Genomic DNA, 19,871 nt, shown 5'->3' with positions numbered 1-19,871 from the left:
TATCGTCTTCGGAGCTTGTAAATAAACTTAGTAAACTTAATAAATTTAGTTATTGTTGCTCACCTGTATATACTCTCGTGTCAAAAATGGATTACTCCCTAGAATTCGAACTTTTAGGGAAACAACGTTTTTCATGTTGTGTGTAACTAGAATTTTCAAAGGTTATTTTGAATGCCTAAGGTTGGTTACTTTGAATTGATTGTGAAACGAAAAATCATCTATCACTTAGCGAGAAATTAGTCATTTGCAACTGTTACAATTAATTTGCTGTCTTACATTTTTGGGATATCTTTTGTTTGTCACCAGAAACCACATAGCCTCCAACCTAAACAAATTTATGCCCACCTAGTAACGAATATCCCTAAATCCTAGGGAGTAATCCATTTTTGACACGAGAATACCGTGCGATCATTTAAATTATAAATTAGAGCTGGCTGTGCATTTTCAATTTGGTTGGCACCATTGATTGTTGACAATTTTGTTGAGATCGGGGTCCGGGATCGATAAATATTTGTGGATTACCGATAATAATGGGAGATTTTTATTGTTGTTGGTTGTACAAGTTGGACGATAACAAAATGACGAGACAACACGTGTACACACACACTAACATGATACGAATGCCGCAGAGTGACTTTTCTAGGTTAACAATTGACACACAGTTTACGCGGCAAATTTGAAATTTACAAATTACATTCATTCTAATAATGTTAACACTCCCACTAAATGAAAAAATGTGTACATGTCTTTACATAGCAAACAACAATAAATTAGGATGGTCCGGCGGTCTGGAGGTGATGTTCGTCGATGTCCTTTATGTCCCGAAAGTTCAACATCCTCCTTTGCTCTTCGAATCCAACTCTGGGCAACGGCTTCGTGAGGATATCAGCCTGCTGCTGCTTTGACGATACGTGAACCAGGTTGAATTCGCCCATGGTGTACTTGTCTCTTATAAAATGGTAACGCACGTCGAAGTGTTTACTTCGTTGATGAAACTCGGGATTTTTGATGAGCTTGATCGCACTCTCGTTATCTACGTGCAACGTGGCCTTGAAGTCCTCAAAAATAGCGAGCTCTGAAAGTAAAAGCTTTAGCCAGATTAGCTCTTTGACAGTTTGACAGGCTGCGACGTATTCTGCTTCAGTTGTTGACAACGCAACGATTTTCTGTCTCGTAGATTTCCACGCGATGATTGCTGTGCCCAGTTTTACAACAATTCCAGTTGTGGATTTTCGTGATGTTACGTCTCCAGCGTAGTCGGCGTCACTGAACGCATAGACATGCCCCTCTTGCTTCACTGGAAAATAAAGTCCATGATTAATCGTGCCTTTTAAGTATTTGACAATTCTCTTCGCTGCCTTCCAGTGGATTTTTCGTGGATTTTCTAAAAATTGACTAGCTTTGTTAACAGCATACGTTATGTCAGGTCGCGTTCCCAATGACAAATACATCAGGCTGCCGATAATTTGACGATAAAGTTTATTGTCAGTCTCTTTGTCCCCATTTGTGTGCATCTCGGGGTCCATTTGATGATGCTGATCTGCTGGGATTTTCACGGAATTTGCATGTTCCATTCTAAATCTTTGAACCACATTCTCAGCGTAAACTTTCTGGTGTAGGAATATTGAGCCGTCATCCATTCTCTTGATTTGCAGTCCCAAATATGTGCCCACTGGGTTGGATGTAATTTCGAATTCCTGGTGTAGTTCTTGAAGTAGTTTGTCGATTTCGCTCTGTCTTGAAGCTGCAATTAATCCATCATCGATGTGTATAGCAAGGATCAGCTGATTTTTCGGATCCCCGTTGGTAAAAACGCAAGCGTCTGCATTTGTGGGAAGTAATCCGAGTCTGCTGAGTACTGATGTGAAACGTTGGTTCCAACACCTGGAGGCTTGCTTCAAACCATACAGACTCCTGTTCAGCTTGCATACTCTCTTGGTTCCATCCTGGTACCCATCTGGTTGCTGCATATATAGAATTTCATCTATACATATTTCCGTACAAGAATGCAGTTTTTACGTCAAACTGCCTAAGAATCAATTTCTCTGATGCTGCAACACATAAAATCATTCGAATCGAATCAAATTTGGTTACAGGACTAAATGTTTCATTGTAATCAACTCCTGCAACTTGTCTGAAGCCTTGAGCAACTAATCTTGCCTTGTACTTCTGCACGCTGCCGTCCTCATTTCTTTTAATTTTGTAGACCCATCTGTTATCGATGACTTGCTGATTTTTCGGAGGTTCGACTAACGTCCATGTTTGATTTTGCTTGAGCGACTGTATTTCTTCGTCCATGGCTTGCTTCCACTGTTCGGCATTTCCGCTGGATGTCGCTTCCTCAAATGACTCAGGTTCAGCATTTAAAATCGAAATATTTGCAAATCTTTCCGGATTACGGATTTTTGAACGATCTCGTAGACTGTATGTGTCTTGCTGCACGGGATCTTGCTCCTGTTCTGACTCTTCTTGAGTTTTTGGAAGTGAATCGTGAATTGATTCATCCTCTTCTTCATCGGACATCTCTGATTCGCTTTCTGCTAATTTCTGATTTTATGGCGTTTCCTGCTCTTCGTGTTCCGGCTCCTGATGTGGAGGATCTACGATCACTTCAACTACGTCTTTGTCGTTGTCCCTCTGGTGATCTTGATATTTCTGATTCACGAAGACTATATCGCGATGAGTTTTGACTTGATTCTTGCATGGCAACCAAACTCTGTATCCTTTCGTGTCCAAGTCGTAGCCCACAAAATAACCTTCTTCGGCTTTTGGATCCCACTTTCTTCTCTTTTCTTTCGGAATGTGTGTGTAACATTTTTCACCAAAGAAATGGAAGGTTTTCACGTCGGGTTTTTTATTCAGCCAGAGCTCACTCGGAAAAACGTTGGACTGACTGCTGTTTCCTGTCCAGTTCAAATTGTAAGTCGCAAAGTTGACTGCTTCTGCCCACAGATTCATCGGAAGTCCACTGTCCTGAAGAAGCGTCCTGGCGAGCTCCACAATTGTACGATTTTGCCGTTCGGCTGCTCCATTTTGCTCTGGAGTATAGGACACAGTTTTCTGGTGAATTATGCCGTAACGTTGAGTGATGTTCCTGATTTCTGCGTTTATAAATTCTAAACTATTGTCGGATCTTAGAATTTTTAAACCCTTTGGCAAATGTTTTTCAGTCTTCTTTATAAAATCTTCAAGATTTTTACACGTATCGGATTTTTGCTTGATGAAGTATAAGGTTCTCCAATGTGAAAAATCATCCTTCAACAGCAAAAAGTAGCGAGCTCCTCCTAAAGATTTTTCCTGCATGGGTCCACATAAATCCATGTGTATTAATTCTCCCACTCTTGAAGACTTTGAAATGCTTTTCGGAAAAGGAAGTCTGTGCATTTTCCCAAAAATACAACTTTTGCAAAGAAAATCTTGATCATCAAAAGGTGTTTGCGACTTTCTGAGTATTTTCTTTACTTGCCCTGCATGTTGATGTGCCAGTCTGTTGTGCCAGGTCTGAAGAGAGTCCACTGATGCTGCTGCATTTGCTTGAGATTCCGGATTGCAGATTCTGCTGCGAAATTTCATCTCAAACAATTTATTTCTTCTCTCTCCCACTGCAACGACATTTCCTCCTTTAAATAACCTGCATGTGCGCTCATCTGATTGGTACTGGATGCCTTTATCAAGTGTGGCACCTAAGGAAAAGAGGTTATAAGTCAGATCGGGTACATACAAAACATCTGAGAGAAATTTGGGAATCCAACTTTCTCCATTATAAGCAAGTATATCAATATTTCCAGATCCGATTGCAGGAATCAATTTTCCATTGCCAATTCGGACAAATTTTGGTTCTTGGTAATGCTTGAAATTCTGGAACCATCTGCGTTGATTTGACATATGATCTGTCGCTCTGGAGTCCAAATACCAAATTTCTGATGATTTCTCACTGTCCTGCACGGTTGAGAGGGCTTCCCCGATGAGTGCTTCATTCCGACCGTCATGATGTGCTGCTGCTTTCCTCTCGTTGGCTGCTTTCCTTTTCTTGCAATCTCGAATCCAATGCCCGGGTTTTTTACAGTAGTTGCAGGTACCCTTGAGTACCGGTTTGTTCCAGTTGACCTTGGTGGATGCGAAAGCTACATTCTCTGGATTTTCTGTACTCATTCTAGATTCTTCAGCAGTAAGGCGAGATATCAGATTGGCAAGAGTTCTCTGATCACTGGACGTTGACTCCCACGCACTGATAAAGTACTTGTAAATGTCTCTTAACTGGCTAGCATGTAAAATTATACTAGCAAGCATGTAAAATTTTACTGGCTAGCCAGTAAAATTTTACACCCGTGCTCATATGAGTGATGTGCGTTTCCAAAGCAATACGTGTAAAGCTCATACGAATAGTTTGTATAACTATTTACAAGTGAGGAACAAATAAAATATTCAACAATACACGCATGGTAACGGGTTTTACTGGCTTCAGAAGGTGACTGGCTCACCTTCGGCTCTCCAGTCATATCCTTCTGTCGCCAGTAAAAACCCTTTTTACCACGCTAGTAATGTTAAATACTATAACTATATAACAATATTCACATTCTCTTTCTCTATTTACCGTGAGATCATTTAAATTTATAATTAAGGAGGCTATGACTTGAAAATTATATTGGCAACACCGCTACCACCTTGATTTAATATAAAAATAATATGAAACGGTATTATAAATTTAAAAGATCTCACGGTACAATAATCTTGGTAATATTACGTTGTGGTGATGGTGATTTTACCTTTAATCTTGTTAATTAGGGTGGCTATGTGTAAATCCCAGTGGTGATGGCTCCTCTTATTGTAAACTTTGTAAAACAACTTTAAGATCTCATAAAGGGGATTTGGATAAATCTCAACTGAATATTAAAAAATTTGGTAGGTGGTAAATTAAAGATAATAACAATAATAATTATTATATATTTCTCCAGCTATTACTGTTACAAACAGCACCAAGAAAACTGAAATTATTTTGGCGAGTTATATTGCTGCCCACACAAGCATTAGGTCAGTGGATCATATCACAGATCCACAGATCATCAATGATATTTTAAAAAGCAAAAATCAACACAAGGCCCAAGCTTCCACTTCAACCTACTCTGGAGATCAAGACCAAATACATTTGCATCGTACCAAGTGTCCAGTTATTATTAAGAGGGTGATATCGCTTTCATTATTGAGTGAATTAATTAAGGATATAAAAGGTAGTCCTTTTTCACTCATTATTGATGAGTCAACTGATGTTGCAACTGAAAAATTGCTATGTATAATTATTAGATATTATTCAGTAGAAAAAAATGATATTGTAACTCAATTTTTAACACTGCTAAGTGTAGTGTACACTACAGCTGAAGATCTCTACAACGAAATCATAAAGTTTTTCAGTAGCATTAATCTAAATTTAAATAACTTAATTGGCATAGGTACAGACGGTGCTTCTAACATGTGTGGCAAGCACCACTCCCTTTTTACACTTTTAAATACTAATTTAAACTTGGAAAACTTAATTTTAGTTAAATGTGTATGTCACAGTCTACACTTATGTGCCTCAAAAGCTTCAGAAATCTTTTCAGATGAAATAGATGTTTTAATTAAAGAAACTTATAACTAGTTCAAAAATAGTGTGATCAGAATGCACCAGTATCAAGAAATATATGACTTAATTAATAATGGTGAAACATTTTATAAATTAACTAAATTGTCAAGCACTAGGTTGTTGTCAAGATACCGTGCGGTAGAAAAAATTTTGGTTCAATACCTTGTGCTAGAAACCTTTTTTTCCATGGTTGCTGCTAAGGAAAGGTGTCACACGGCAAAGCTACTTTGTGACGCTTTTAAAAATAAACAAACAAACAAGTTGATTTTGTATTTTTTGCAGCCAATATTAAGACCACTACTACAGTACGAGACAAAATTTTAATCAGTGAGACACCCCTCGGATTTTATGCTAATCGTGGTGGTTTATTTTTTAGGGCTAACAGCACCTCAAAAGTCATTGTTCGGCTACCAATTTTGTACAAAGGTGGAATTTCCCATCAAACTTCCCCATGTGGACAATGAAATCATAAATATTTTAATATCTCTACCTCCCATTTTTAATGAACGTTTTCAAAATTTCATTTTTCTCAAATCTTTTGAAATCGAATTTGCTACAAGGGATCAAAACATGAACGCGTTGTGGCATGAAGAGCGGAGATACAGATTCAAGGCGTCAAAATTCCAAAAAAATTTCTGCAAGGAAGCAATTTACTCCAGAATTTTACAACTCATTATTTAAAGAAATTGGTCATTTACCACAAATCAGACATGGAAGGAAGTATGAGGGGGAGGCCATCTTACGATATTTAAAACATCCAAACATAAGTTATTACAAATGTGGATTTATAATCCACCCATATGCACCACATCTGGGTGCATCACCTGACGGTATTGTGTTTCAATCTGAATGTGGCTATGGGGTTCTTGAGGTAAAATGCCCTTATTCAAAAAAGTTTAACACTGCGGTGGAGGGATGCGGGGTTAAAAATTTTTGTTTGCGGTTAAATGAAAATAATCAGCCTATGTTAAAAGACACCTCAGAATATTATTATCAAATACAGAGCCAGATGCTACTAGCAGGTTTAAGATGGGAGGATTTTGTGATGTATTTTAGGGAGTCAAATGAACTATTTGAAGAAAGAATTTTAATAGATTTAGACTTTTGTACAAAAATGTATAATAATTTAACAGAAAAATATAAACTTGTATAAATAAAATATGATTGTGATATCATCTCAATGTACAGTAGAGCCTCGATAATATGCACATACTATAACGTGAACATCCAAAAACGAGTTTTACATATTCTAAAACGTGAACGTCAAAACTTCACATAGGTACTCTAAAACATGAACAATAAAAAAAAATCACACATTCCATCGTCTCAAACAGAAGCAAGTCAACACGTACAGGTGTACAATTAGTCATTATCTAGACCTGGTTGAAGACATAACACAAACATACATATCGGTGGCGGTCGTGAAAAAGTAGGTAAGTCGAAAATGTAAATTTTTGAGGGCAACGATTCAAAATTCCACATCATTCTTAAAATCCTGTAATTAAATAGAAACTTCTTTTCTACCTGTACTTGCTTTCAATATAAGTAAATTTTTAACTGTGAAAATCTGAATTATTTAATTCCATGATTTATTATTAAGGTGTAAACATCGTTAACTCATTTTTGAAATTATTTGACTTACCTACTTTTTCACGACCGCCACAGATATAATGGTGTCTAATAAAAAACCAAATTATTTAACATTAGAAAAAAAGCCCAGCTTTTGTCGGATGTGCGTAAAGAATTCGGTGTAACATTTTTATCGAAAAAATACGGGGTTGCAAAGTCCACTGTGTGTGCTTTCAAGAAAAAAGAAGCAAAAATTATGTCAGCAGTTGCCCTAACATTTTCCAGACCAGGAAAAAGAAAATCGCTTATAACTTCCGAATTTCCCAAGATGGAAATATCATTGTATAAATGGTTTCTACAGCAACGGGAAAGACATGCACCTGTAAGTGGTGTTATATTAAAAGAAAAAGCCAAATATTTTCATCAAAAATTGCAAGAAAATCAACATACATTTGCTGCTAGTTCGGGATGGATGCAAAAATTTAAAAAAAGGTTTGGAATACGATTTTTATCAATAAGTGGTGAAAAGTTATCTTCACAACCGGAACTTGTTTCTCCTTTTTTACAAAAACTGTCCAGTAAAATTAAGGTGCTTGGTTTAGATGACAATCAATTATACAATGCAGATGAAACTGGATTGTATTGGAAGCTATTGTCTGGAAAAACTTTTGTATCCAATGCAGAAAAAACTGCTCCTGGTAGAAAAACAGCTAAAGAACGAGTAACATTTTTAGCATGTACTAATGCCACCGGACTACATAAACTGACACCGTTAGTTATAGGAAAAGCGAAAAAGCCACGAAGCTTTAATAATTTTCAACTTCCTGTGCACTACAGAAACTCGAAGTCTGTATTCATATTTAAGGAGTGGTTCCATGAAATGTTTGTTCCTCGTCCTTCGGAGTCGTGAAATCTCCAGCTTCAATTTCACGAATTTAATATCATGGATGACTAATCATACCACGTATTATTTTCGATGAGACAATATAATTAATGAAATACAAAATTATTCATTTATTTGTCAAACTAACAAATTTATTTCAATCAAAATCGTAACGACGAAAGTAAATAAGATAATAATTTTTTTGTTTTTTATTATCGCTGTGATAGGCATGCAACTAAGGACTTTACGCGTGTTGATTGGATCATTCGTGATCACGTGATACATGAATTATATTGTCGACTCTAATTAGAATTACACAAGAGGTTTCATTTAGTCGGATAAATATTTTTTGCAACGAAAACGTATTGCTTAGCCTACGGTCGTCGTGCTTTTATCGTGCCAATTTTTCTCGTCTAATTGTCAAGCAATTAGTTTGAGTTGCAAATAAATATGTTTCCTGACTAAATGAAACCTCGAGTTAATTCGCAGAGACAATTTAATCAATGAACAATACAAATTTAATTTTTTTATTTGGTATTAAAGGTATTAGATGCCTAGCAACTAAAGGTATAAGCTACCTGAGTGTTTCTGCCGGATAAAAGTTAGGGCAAACTTTTATCCGCTGTCAAAGTGACAAAATCACAGCGCCTTATGAGATTTTTTATACATGAATTAAATTGTCGACTGTAATTACACGAGAGGTCTTTTTTTGTCCGGATAAAATTGAATTTTTTTACGATAATTTGGTTGCTTGGTAAATTGACGACACAAACCACCCGATAAAAAAACGAGTCCGTAGGACGAGTTTTTTTATCTGGTGGTTTGTGGAGTCAATTTACCAAAAAGAAACCAAATTAGAGTTTAAAAAATGAAATTTTATCCTGGACGAAAAAAACCTCGAGCGTAATTCGATGAGATAATTTAATGAATAATGATAGGTAGGTAATTATGAAAAATTGAATTGGCCATTTTGCACGTCAATTTATTACAAGCTGTGTCAATGTTTAAGATTGTTGGTTCGTTATCATAACAACAAACAATAATCAGGTTCGAAAAAGTTTGCCATGGAAGTTTAAGCACATTTTATCCAGATGCAAAGTTAGGGCTAACTTTATCCGATGTCAAAGTGACAAATGCATCGCGGCTTATGGGATTTTTTATACATGAATTAAATTATCGACTGTAATTACACGAGAGGTTTTTTTTTGTCCGGATAAAATTTAATTTTTTTACGATAATTTGGTTGCTTGGTAAATTGACGACACAAACCACCCGATAAAAAAACGAGTCCGAAGGACGAGTTTTTTTTATCTGGTGGTTTGTGGAGTCAATTTACCAAAAAGAAACCAAATTGAAGTTTAAAAAATGAAATTTTATCCTGGACGAAAAAACCTCGAGCGTAATTCGATGAGATAATTTAATGAATAATAATAGGTAGGTAATTATGAAAAATTGAACTGGCCATTTTGCACTTCAATTTATTACAAGCTGTGTCAATGTTTAAGATTGTTGGTTCGTTATCATAACAACAAACAATAATCAGGTTCGAAAAAGTTTGCCATGGAAGTTCCAGATGCAAAGTTAGGGCTAACTTTATCCGTTGTCAAAGTGACAAATGCATCGCGGCTTATGGGATTTTTTATACATGAATTAAATTATCGACTGTAATTACACGAGAGGTTTTTTTTTGTCCGGATAAAATTGAATTTTTTTACGATAATTTGGTTGCTTGGTAAATTGACGACATAAACCACCCAACAAAAAAAACGCGTCCGAAGGACGAGTTTTTTTATCTGGTGGTTTGTGGAGTCAATTTACCAAAAAGAAAGATATATTTTTATAAACTAAAATTGACATGTCCAAAGATTTTTTTGAAAAAAATTTTGTTTAATTTTTAAGGAATTTATTCCATACTTTTGCACCTCACTGTATATTTTGCTTATATTGTTATTTATGGCTTTTATAATAGAATTTAAATAATTGTACACTGAGGATTCAGCCACATTAAACCTATCTGCCACAGATCTATATGAATCTGGTGTAGCCAATGTCCAGAAAACAATTAATAAGGTTTTTTCTATATTAATTTGCCTTCTACCGCCATGCATATTTTGGTCTTTCTTTCTTACTTCTGGACAAATAGCAATTTGTTGTAAAATAGCTTCAAATGTTGAAGGCGACATTCGAACGTGGCTTTTAAAAGTAGACAGCCTTTGTTTCAGAATTACAGTTTCATATCGATAAATCTTGTCATTACTTGAGCTACAAAGTGACAACTTGTTAATAAATTAATTATATATACCATTCACGATGTTTTGGCATAAGGGGAGGCTATGATTTTCTTTTTTAACGTTGGATACATGTTTGATTTCTGTCATCTCTACTGTCACTAAAGTGCCTGACATGCGGACCTATCAAAATGAAAGTAATATGTTGCCGAATTTACCGTAATCATAATTAACCGACTTTAAAACGTATTGATGGTGTTTGTATTAGACTGCAGAACATTTTTTCAGTAAGTTACAATGAAGTCAAGTTTTTTTTTGTGTATAAATTAAATCGTAGGTGAGTACAAGATAAATATGTAGCACGGATAGTGAATCAACGACCCAATTGAAATAGGACAGGGGTTTTGTAAGACCTATTACAACTTCGCGATAAAGTTGTGAATTTATGGCTTGAGTCTATTTTGAAATGTACTCCTGAAATTTGCCAACATTTTTGTAGATATTGTAAAGAATTTATTTCGAAAGATTGGGCAAAATTAATGTGAAATCTTTCATTTGAAAACATTCTTCCTTTAATAATTTTATTAGGAGAATCTGACTCGGAATTTGATTGGGATTTTGATGCAGGTAATGATGATTTAGAATTTTCTAATGAAATTATAGAAGTTGAATAGTTTTGTTCTTTTTTGTCATAGACGATGGGTGTAAATATTTTGCAGAAAGATTGGAATAAAGTAAGGCTTAATAAGTAGGTACAAGATTTTATACAATCTAGTTCTAGGAATGTTTTGGTTAAAATGAAAAATTCATTGAGAAGTTACTAACTGGTTAGTTAAGACACTGTATAGGTGGGTTATCTAAGTGGTGCATAAATTAACAGGAGCCACTTCATCTTTCGGTCCCGGTCCCTACTATTCTGTAGCTGTTCAAGTCAGTTTCCTGTTTTGTTAAATTGGATTAAAAATGTGTGAGTATTTTATATTGCTAACTAGTAAAACTGACAACAATGCACTAGACAATGACGCAGTTTATAACCTCAAACTTAGAAAAAAAATAACCTAATTCAACAGACAGCTTTACTGCCAACTTAAATGCACTTTTTCCATGGCCTCCCCTTATGCCAAAACATCGTGAATGGCATATACAAAATTATAACATTTTTACACGTCAATCCACCTATTCAAGGGAAGAAGGCAATGAGTGGAAAAAAGATAGAAGAAATAAAATTCCCAATGTTAAAATAAGACAGACGATTGCGCAGGAGTGGGTATGGAAAGCGTCATTAACCTTTTTTTGTATATCGCGCGCTGCCACTGCTTAGAAGTGGCTAAAGCTACAAACAGTCATAACACTCATTCGCAGCTGAATATCGGTTATTGAGGTTAAAACAAGAGAAAATATTAGTTAATTCTTTAAAGTGCTATCATGGTTACGAATTACTGTGTACCTGGTTGTAAAGAAAAATATAGAGGATCGACAAAGTCAAACTTGCTTGCTTCAAACCTTGAAACGTTAAATATTACTAAAAATTGCACCAAAAATGTTACTAACTTCTGGAAGTGGTTAAAGTCACATAGGCAACACTCCTGACAACTGCGCATGTATGGAATAGCTATTTGTGCAATAAGTTAGGAAAAGTGATTTTTTTCCGTACGAGATGCGGGATTTTTAATCGAGACGAAGTCGAGATTAAAAACGCGTCGAGTACGAAAAAAACACTTTTCCTACGAATTGCACACATGATTTTTTCTACTGGAGTTTGGAAAATACATAAAATTTGGATATTTTTAATATACTATTAATTACACAGGCCTGCAAAACAAAACTTTTTAATCGATGTTTTGATTTTGATAACTGATTTTGTATAACATTGGAGCCCTGATTACAAAAATACAATTCATTTTTTTGTATCACGTCAGGTTTTTTCACAATTAACAAAAAAAAATTAAGCAATTTATTTAGGAAAATAAGATGTTTATAATAATTCTTGGTTAATAATCTAACTACATTTTTTATTCCTTATGAGAATGGCATATTTAACGCTTTGTGAGGAAACTTCTTTTAATTGATTGCCTGCTGTATTTTTTTTTTTTTGGGTACATCGCGCTGTAATGTCCAGCAAAAGTCTACCATCATTGATACGCTCCATCTTCCTTGATATCACCTCTCCATTTGTTTTATATCTTGGTCAAGGCGTTCCCCTTGTTCCTCGCTGACAGCACCAAGATTTTTAGGAAAAAGATTTAAGTGCGAAAAGAGAAATTCACTTTCAAACTCATTTTACATCCCAAGATGTAAAAATTTTTAAACATGATTCTTACAATATTTTCGTAGTCTTCATCTTTGTGATTTCCAAGCAATTTTTCTATGACGTTCTTAAATGCCGTCCAGGCATTCCTTTCAACAACATTCATGGAATTTTGAAAATCATTACCTTTGTACAAAGATCTTATTTGAGGTCCTAACCTCTTTTCATTTGGCATTGGAGAGATCTGGTAACTTAGTACATTAATACTTGAAACATTGTCTATTTTTATCAAGAGGCTTTACAAATTGCTTCATCAAACAAAATTTGATATGCATTGGTGGTACCTTATACTACTTTTTTAGGATACAACTAAATTATTTTTTATTATTGCTTCCCGGTACAAGTCTAGTTCTTAAAGGCCACTTCTTTTGAGTCCAGTGCTTGTCTCGTGCCCGGCAGTCCCACTCGCAAATAAAATAAGGAAATTTCGAATATCCATATTGTTGTCCGATATTACAATATCGAAATTTTGAAATAATTCATTCATTCTAGGTGAACATTTCAATTTTAAGAAAAAACGATTTGTGAAAAAACTAGACATGATAGCGCAAAACCAAAATCATTTTCGTAATCAGGGGGTCGAAATTGTTCAAAAACTGTCAATTTTATGCAAACATCGAAATCAGTGCAGGCTTGTGTTATTTCTAAATTAAAAAGCGAAATCAAAATTGTTCTGCTTTCGTTACCATAGAGAAACAATTTATTAATGAAAAATTGTGAAGGCGTTTAAGCTTTTGTCTCAATTATAAATACCAGTTTTTACGTTACGTATCCCAGGAAACGACCAAAATTGAACTTTTAGTGTTGAAATATTATTTCCGCCCTTAGTAGGGAATTTTTCACTTTTCCTAACTCAAATTAGTATTACAATGTTGAAATTTTCCAAACTCTAGTAGAAAAAAGCATTTTACGCACATTGAATAGGTGGATTATTCGCTCCGCAATCCGTTTTTCATGTGTAGCTTTCCTTTTACACCAAATCTCAGTTATTCTCCACTCAGTTGACTGTCGTTCGCTTTTAAACTCGTTCCTTTTACATTTCTCAAATGAAGTGATCTGAGTTTTTTTACCTCCCCCCTTGCCGCTGATGCACTACCTAAGCGCCAGCATCAGATAAGTGAGAAAAACTCACTTCGGAAGTGGGGGGTTAAAAATGCATGTTGTTCGTGCATCTGCAGGTAGTTTGGTCCGTCAAGGGTGGGCACTTCCCTCCAGGTAGCTTACCTCGCTAGACAAACATTCAAAGAGAGACTTCTGTATTAACCACCGGACAGTTCGGTCCACTTTCATTGTTGTTGGAATATATATTGTTAAAATTAAAACACTGAGTTTTAATCATCAGGTCCTTCGAACAATTTACACAAAATAACAAATACCAGCACCTCATTACAGTCCTAGTCACGAACACATATTGACAGCATTTCAGCGCCAAGCAAACGCGAGGTTATGACTTATGAGCAATGTGCAAAAGTATTAAATAATTTTAATTTAACGTTGATTTAACAATGTCTTATAAAATTGTAAGAACCCAACACGGTTGGGTGCGAAATGATGAGGGAGACGTTGTAGCAGGTCAATTTGCCACTATTCGTCTTGGCCGGGGTAGGAGGCCAAGAGGTCCTACTTATGCTCGCGGGACAATAAGATCGCTGTTCGAAGATCAGGAACAAGCAACACAACGCACGGCACATGACGTCGCGACGCGCCCACCCTGCCGTAACCTTTTTCGGGACGCTCATTTCGAAATAATTCAGTTTGTTTGTGCCGTCAGTCAAATCATTTTGAGTTTATCGGGTCAGGGTTAATTTTTTTGTTGATCGGTTCACTTTCAGTTTTCTTTCAGTTTCGCTTTCAGTTTCACTTTCGGTTTTCTTTTGTTTCTTTTGCGGTTTCATTTTTGAGAGTTTTTTCAATGTAGAGTCTTTGTGCCAGCCAGTTTTGGGGCGGCTGGCATAACACATGTTAGCCCCTAAATTTTAGGCTGAGGTGGCCTCACGCCTCTAGGCTGTCTAGCTGCGGCCTATCTATTTATCGTTCGCTTTTTTTCTTCTTTCTCCTTTCCTTTTCCTTCAATCCTTCTTCTTCTTCTTCTCAGCTCGGGTAACCGTACGGCAAAGTTAGTTCCGATTCCCTTTTGTTCCCGTGGCTTGCCGGACAGTTATCTTCTTCTCTTCTTTTCCCCAACCTTCTTCCTTCATCCTGGTGTGTTCATCCTTTTGAGATCCTGCGGGAAATAGCCTTCAACATCTATCGTGTGTTACGCGTGGACTCACCGACACATTACCGCTTCAACATCTGGATTCTCGGATCGGTGATGTCCAACGTAAACAAACCGGCGCCATGTTCGACCATCTGTCATTTAGCGCGCAAGTGTAGGATCGCCGGAAGTTGTCATCAAGATGCGCGGTCCGTGCAATTACCGGGACGCCTTATCGCCCAACGGAATAAGGTCCAGATCTTTCGGGTTGATCTCCTAGAGGCGGGGGTAGCCAAAAAAACCGATCGCGAGCGGAAATTAAAGGACTCGGTCGGCGACCGCCGAGCGGGCGGCAGGTGCCGCAAGTCGCGAGCTGCGAATCACGTGCGTGGCGTTCGGGATCCGCAATCATCCCTGTGGGTGGATTGCCGAACGCCATGGCGCTTATCGTCCGGCGCTGCCAGCCTTCGGGGCCGTCGGGGAGCCCGAAAAATTACCGTTCCGCTACCGTTTACCATTTTGCCGTGGTCGAGAAACCCCTCGTCATCTAGCGAGAAAGAGGTAATTATCGTTCATTAGCGAATTCACTTCACTAATTTTCGTCTATTAGGGGTAGTTCGAGCCAGATTACCGCACCGTACCACGAAGGAGAACCGGAAAGTCCTCCTTCGAATTATCGTGAAGCAACCCCTTTCAGCGGAAAGGTAATTACCGAATCTTCCGAGTTTCGCAACACTAACGACAATTCGTTAGGGGTTGTTCTTTAGGGTCAGCCGGACCAGTTATCGTTCGCAGAGGCGATCGCTTTTTTTGGGAATATCGTTCTGTAGAGTGGTCATCGCCAGACCGCAAGCCGTTCATTAAGGTCGTCGGACCACGCATCGTTTCTTTGAGTATCGTTTCGCCAAGGACAAAGGAATATCGTCAAGGTCACACCGCAAGTCAAAAAGACGCTATTCGAGGAGACAACAGACCCGGCATAAAGATAAGTCGCCATTTTTTACTGCGGCATTGTGAAATTTAGAAACGCCTCGAATTTTCCGCTTCTCAAGTTTGCTATTTTCTTGTATGTTCATAATTTATTAATACTTTGCAATTAGTAAGATTTTTATGTAAAACCTTTTTTCATTCAATTTCAATTTTCATTGTCAAATTCAGGAATTTTTGTTGAGACCAACATTTTCGGAAACTTACCGAATTTGAATTTTCTTACCAGGATCAATTCTTTAATTTTCGTCAACATCAACCTTGAATTTCATTTAGTTTCATTCATTTGTTTTTTGATCAAAAGGATTCTTAAGTTCGGAAAGTTTTTCATTAAGGAACAAATACCTTTTTATTTTGTCGGAGAATCACTTGTTTTAATTTAAGATTCGGTCAATTGTGAAGAAAAGCTTTTCTGGTTACGACCAAGTAAATATTAAGGCCTTCTGAGAGTACTGGTTCCACATTTTCTATTTTTCAATTAACAGTTACAAACGAACCATTTTCGTATTCGTGCGAGCCAGTACCAAATCACCATAACCAGCTCAAATGTCTATCGTTTTGGAGTGACCGAATAAAACAATTTTATTAAAAACTCAAAACGAATTTGCTTTTAAACTCCCTCCGACGAGTAAGAACTGAGCACTTGTCCCGGCAGCTGGACAAGCAACAACCAGCTCAAGACAATAGCTGCCTGGCGCCCATTTTTTAAAAAATCCGAACCCACGCCCTCTGCCCCGAAAAACCCCCTGAGAGCCCGGAGCTGTCAGTGGCCAACTTTTGGTCACAACGTTTTATTACATGATGCAGGTTTGTGTTAAAACTTATTTTACGTTGCAATCTCTTATATACTGGGTGCCCCAAAATACGCGGAACAACGTAGTATTACGTTGTTAAGTAGTCATTACGAGATCAGGTAAAAATATTCTATGCACCCCAATAGTCTGCGAATATTTAATTTTTGTTGTATCCATGGAAATGAGAGGGAAAAATCCAAGCCGTGTTGCCGTATGCTATTTGAGGTAAAACGAACATAAAATTACTACTTGGAAATGCTGGAAATAATGGAGAAAATAAGTGCAAACCTGATCACAATCGTTCAAAATTATTTGCCCACTGGATAGTAAAAGACAAATAGTCAAAATCTTTTTTATTATTTAAAATAAATGAGATCAAAGCTGCACCTTTTGGGCCCCCATATCTTCAAATCTAAGAGGTATAGACTTTTTTAATTATTTTTCTCGTTATTTTCTAACATGAATTGACATTACCTCATTGAGTTGTTCCGCGAATTTTGGGGCACCCAGTATATTGTTTGAATTTAGAAATAAATGCAGAAATTTGGATTCCCAATAATATCATAATGTTTAATGGGGCAAATCAGCCAGTGTTAAGACAAGACGATGCGAATGCAGGTGACATCTTAACGTTCACCGAAACTGAAGAAACGTTTAGGGCAGTCAATACTAGAACTGTTTCAACAGTGGAGACTGAAGAATTAGATACAGTGCCATTGACACCGATAGTGGAGAACCAAGAAGAAAATCAGAAACAAACCGAGGAGAAGCGGCAGTGGGCGTTTGACGAAACTAAAGCCCTTATTGCTGCAGTTGATGCACATTATGAAGACATGCACCATGTCAAAAAAAGGAAGACATTTTGGGGCATAATTGCACAGGAGTTACAAAGTCAAAAGGTAAATTTTTCTGAAGATAGTTGCAAAAAGAAATGGGCGAATTTATTAAGAACATACAAGGCCATTAAGGACTGCAAAAAAAAACAGGGTGTGGAGCTGGTGCCAGATTTCTTTTTTATGAAGACATTGACAATATTGTAGGTAATTCTCCTACAAATTTCCTTAATTTCCTTAAATTCATGATCATCATAATCTTCAATTGTCTGCAAATAATTTTCGATTCTATGCAACTTTCTTCGAGGTTGATAATAATCAGTAGAACTATCACTCTCGCTTGAACTCGAGGAAGTATGGTGATAACCAAAATTATACAAATCAGAGTCTGAAGACTCTGCATCATCTCTATTTATATCAGCATCAACTAAATGCTAAAAAGAATGAAGGTCTCACTTTTGTAGTAATTAATATCATTGACGTACCATAAAAATTGTATTGTATGATGCCATATTTCCCTTATTTTAGTTAGGTATAAATCTGAAAGTATTTGGTAAAGCAGCCGTCAACTCCTGACATTTATTTTTGAGGTTAACTTATAGGAGATACCATTAACCATTTGTCCCCTACCGCCCGATTCGATTACCGCTCAATTAGACGTTCCTTTTATGCCATTAAAGTGAAGTGAGTTCAAGTGAGTTGAGATTCTCAGATCAGTTAAGTGTATCTCAGCTCACATGTAAAAGGAAAGCGCCTATGTTCAATTAATCCCAACGCAATAACGAACCGCTCCATTTTTTAGTTAGCACTTAGCTTATGTTATGTATGGACTAGGGTATGGATCTGTGGTATGGATGTATGTACTCTTCAGCTCAGAATACAGAAAATAAGATTCACATAACCTATTCGATTATACGAAATATGAATGACAAATTGACAAACTGACAAATGACATTTGTCACAGACTAAAGATATATATTGGGTGACATTTGTGGTATGGAATTTCAAAGAAAACTGTTTTTCTTCCTACACTATGGTAAAGTTGAATTTTACCGTCTCCATAGGGACGAGAAAGTAGGTGTTTCTACGCCTAGCCTTGCAAAAAAACACAAATAGCTAGGCAGTAAAAATTTTTTTTTACTTTTTTCAATAGAGGTCGCTGCAATAATATGTTAAATTAAATTTACAAAAAAAAAAAAATACGATTTTAGGTAACTTTTTTTGTTCAAACAAAAGCTGTATTCTTTTTATAAAATAACCTGCTTAATAAAATCTAACATAAGTAAATTAAAATTACCAACAGATATAGATTTCTGCAGAAAGTTATATCTAACTGTGTGTAGGTGCCGCTGTGTTTCGGACTGTTTGTTTTGTTATTATATCAAATGGTTATTGTTGACAGACAAAACAAATTTTGTTTGTATAAAAATATTTGTATTTATTTGATTTAAATTTTAAATCCATAATAATGGAACATGTGGAAGATCCAAGTGAAGAAGAGATAGAGTATTGTACGCCGCCTGAAATGCAAGACAAAGCGCTTGACGTTTCGCTTAATTTGCTACCGGAAAAATCAAAAGGCAAATATCAGCTTCAGTATAAAATTATTGCAGTCATGTTGTGTAGGAAGAAAAATAATGTGTAAACCTTGGCGGTAAAGTGATTTTTCCAGACTTCAAGAAGTGTCCAGGCTCGCTAAAGCTCGCCTGTACATTACTTCTTTCAGCCTGGAAAAATGTCACTTTACTGCCTAGGTCTACAATATACTATTATTGCGTTTACGCTACTGCGTATTACTTTCGACTACAATAAAATGCACCTTATAAGTCGTGACAGATGTGTAGAAATACGTAGGTATCTACATTTCAACGACTACATGCCTTACCGAAACGTTGAAGATAGAGACCGTCTTTTCACAATTCGACCTTTATTTGAAAGCCTTGTCTCAAAATGCAAAGATATTCCGCTACGTGGACAAATGTTCTGCGTGGACCAACAAATTGTTCCTTTCAAAGGACAGTCTGGTCTAAAAACCTATAACCCTAAAAAACCTCACAAATGGGGGTATAAAATTTGCGCTTTGTAATGTAAAGGGAACAGTTTATAATTTCAATATATATGGTGGGAAAATACGACCTAAACCAAACCATCGCGACATAGGGCTAAGCTCAAACATTGTTCTGCAACTGGCAGATATACTACCAGAAGGAAAAAAATATTTGCTCTATTTTGATAATTGGTTCGCTTCCCCCCTCCTTTTTGCAGAATTACAGAAAAGAAGGATAGGTGCAATAGGCACCTTTAGAATTTAAAGATTTGCTGGATGCCAATTTAGCTCTGACAAAGAAATGAAAAGGAAGGGGAGGGGTACGTATGAAGAAAAGGAGTGTGTATTGGAAACATTAGAATTATAAAATCGTTTTTCCTACACAGTGTGTCTGAGCGGAAACAA

General features: G+C 36.5%; 2 long non-coding RNA genes across 2 annotated transcripts; one reads left to right on the top strand and one right to left on the bottom strand.

Moving 5' to 3' along the window:
* Positions 1–9,038: 9,038 nt before the first annotated feature.
* LOC138128579 (uncharacterized) lies at positions 9,039–14,982 on the bottom strand. The gene is made up of 2 exons (XR_011158785.1): positions 14,882–14,982; positions 9,039–14,832 (listed from the first exon to the last, which is right to left on the bottom strand). It is a non-coding gene; the product is annotated as an uncharacterized lncRNA (long non-coding RNA).
* LOC138128578 (uncharacterized) lies at positions 14,830–16,576 on the top strand. The gene is made up of 3 exons (XR_011158784.1): positions 14,830–15,366; positions 15,416–15,509; positions 15,559–16,576. It is a non-coding gene; the product is annotated as an uncharacterized lncRNA (long non-coding RNA).
* Positions 16,577–19,871: the final 3,295 nt, after the last annotated feature.

Source organism: Tenebrio molitor, chromosome 4, assembly GCF_963966145.1.
Source record: "Tenebrio molitor chromosome 4, icTenMoli1.1, whole genome shotgun sequence".
NCBI lineage: Eukaryota > Metazoa > Arthropoda > Insecta > Coleoptera > Tenebrionidae > Tenebrio > Tenebrio molitor.
The sequence above is the reverse complement of the archived record's forward strand: the minus strand, read 5'-3'. Positions and strand labels throughout refer to the sequence as shown.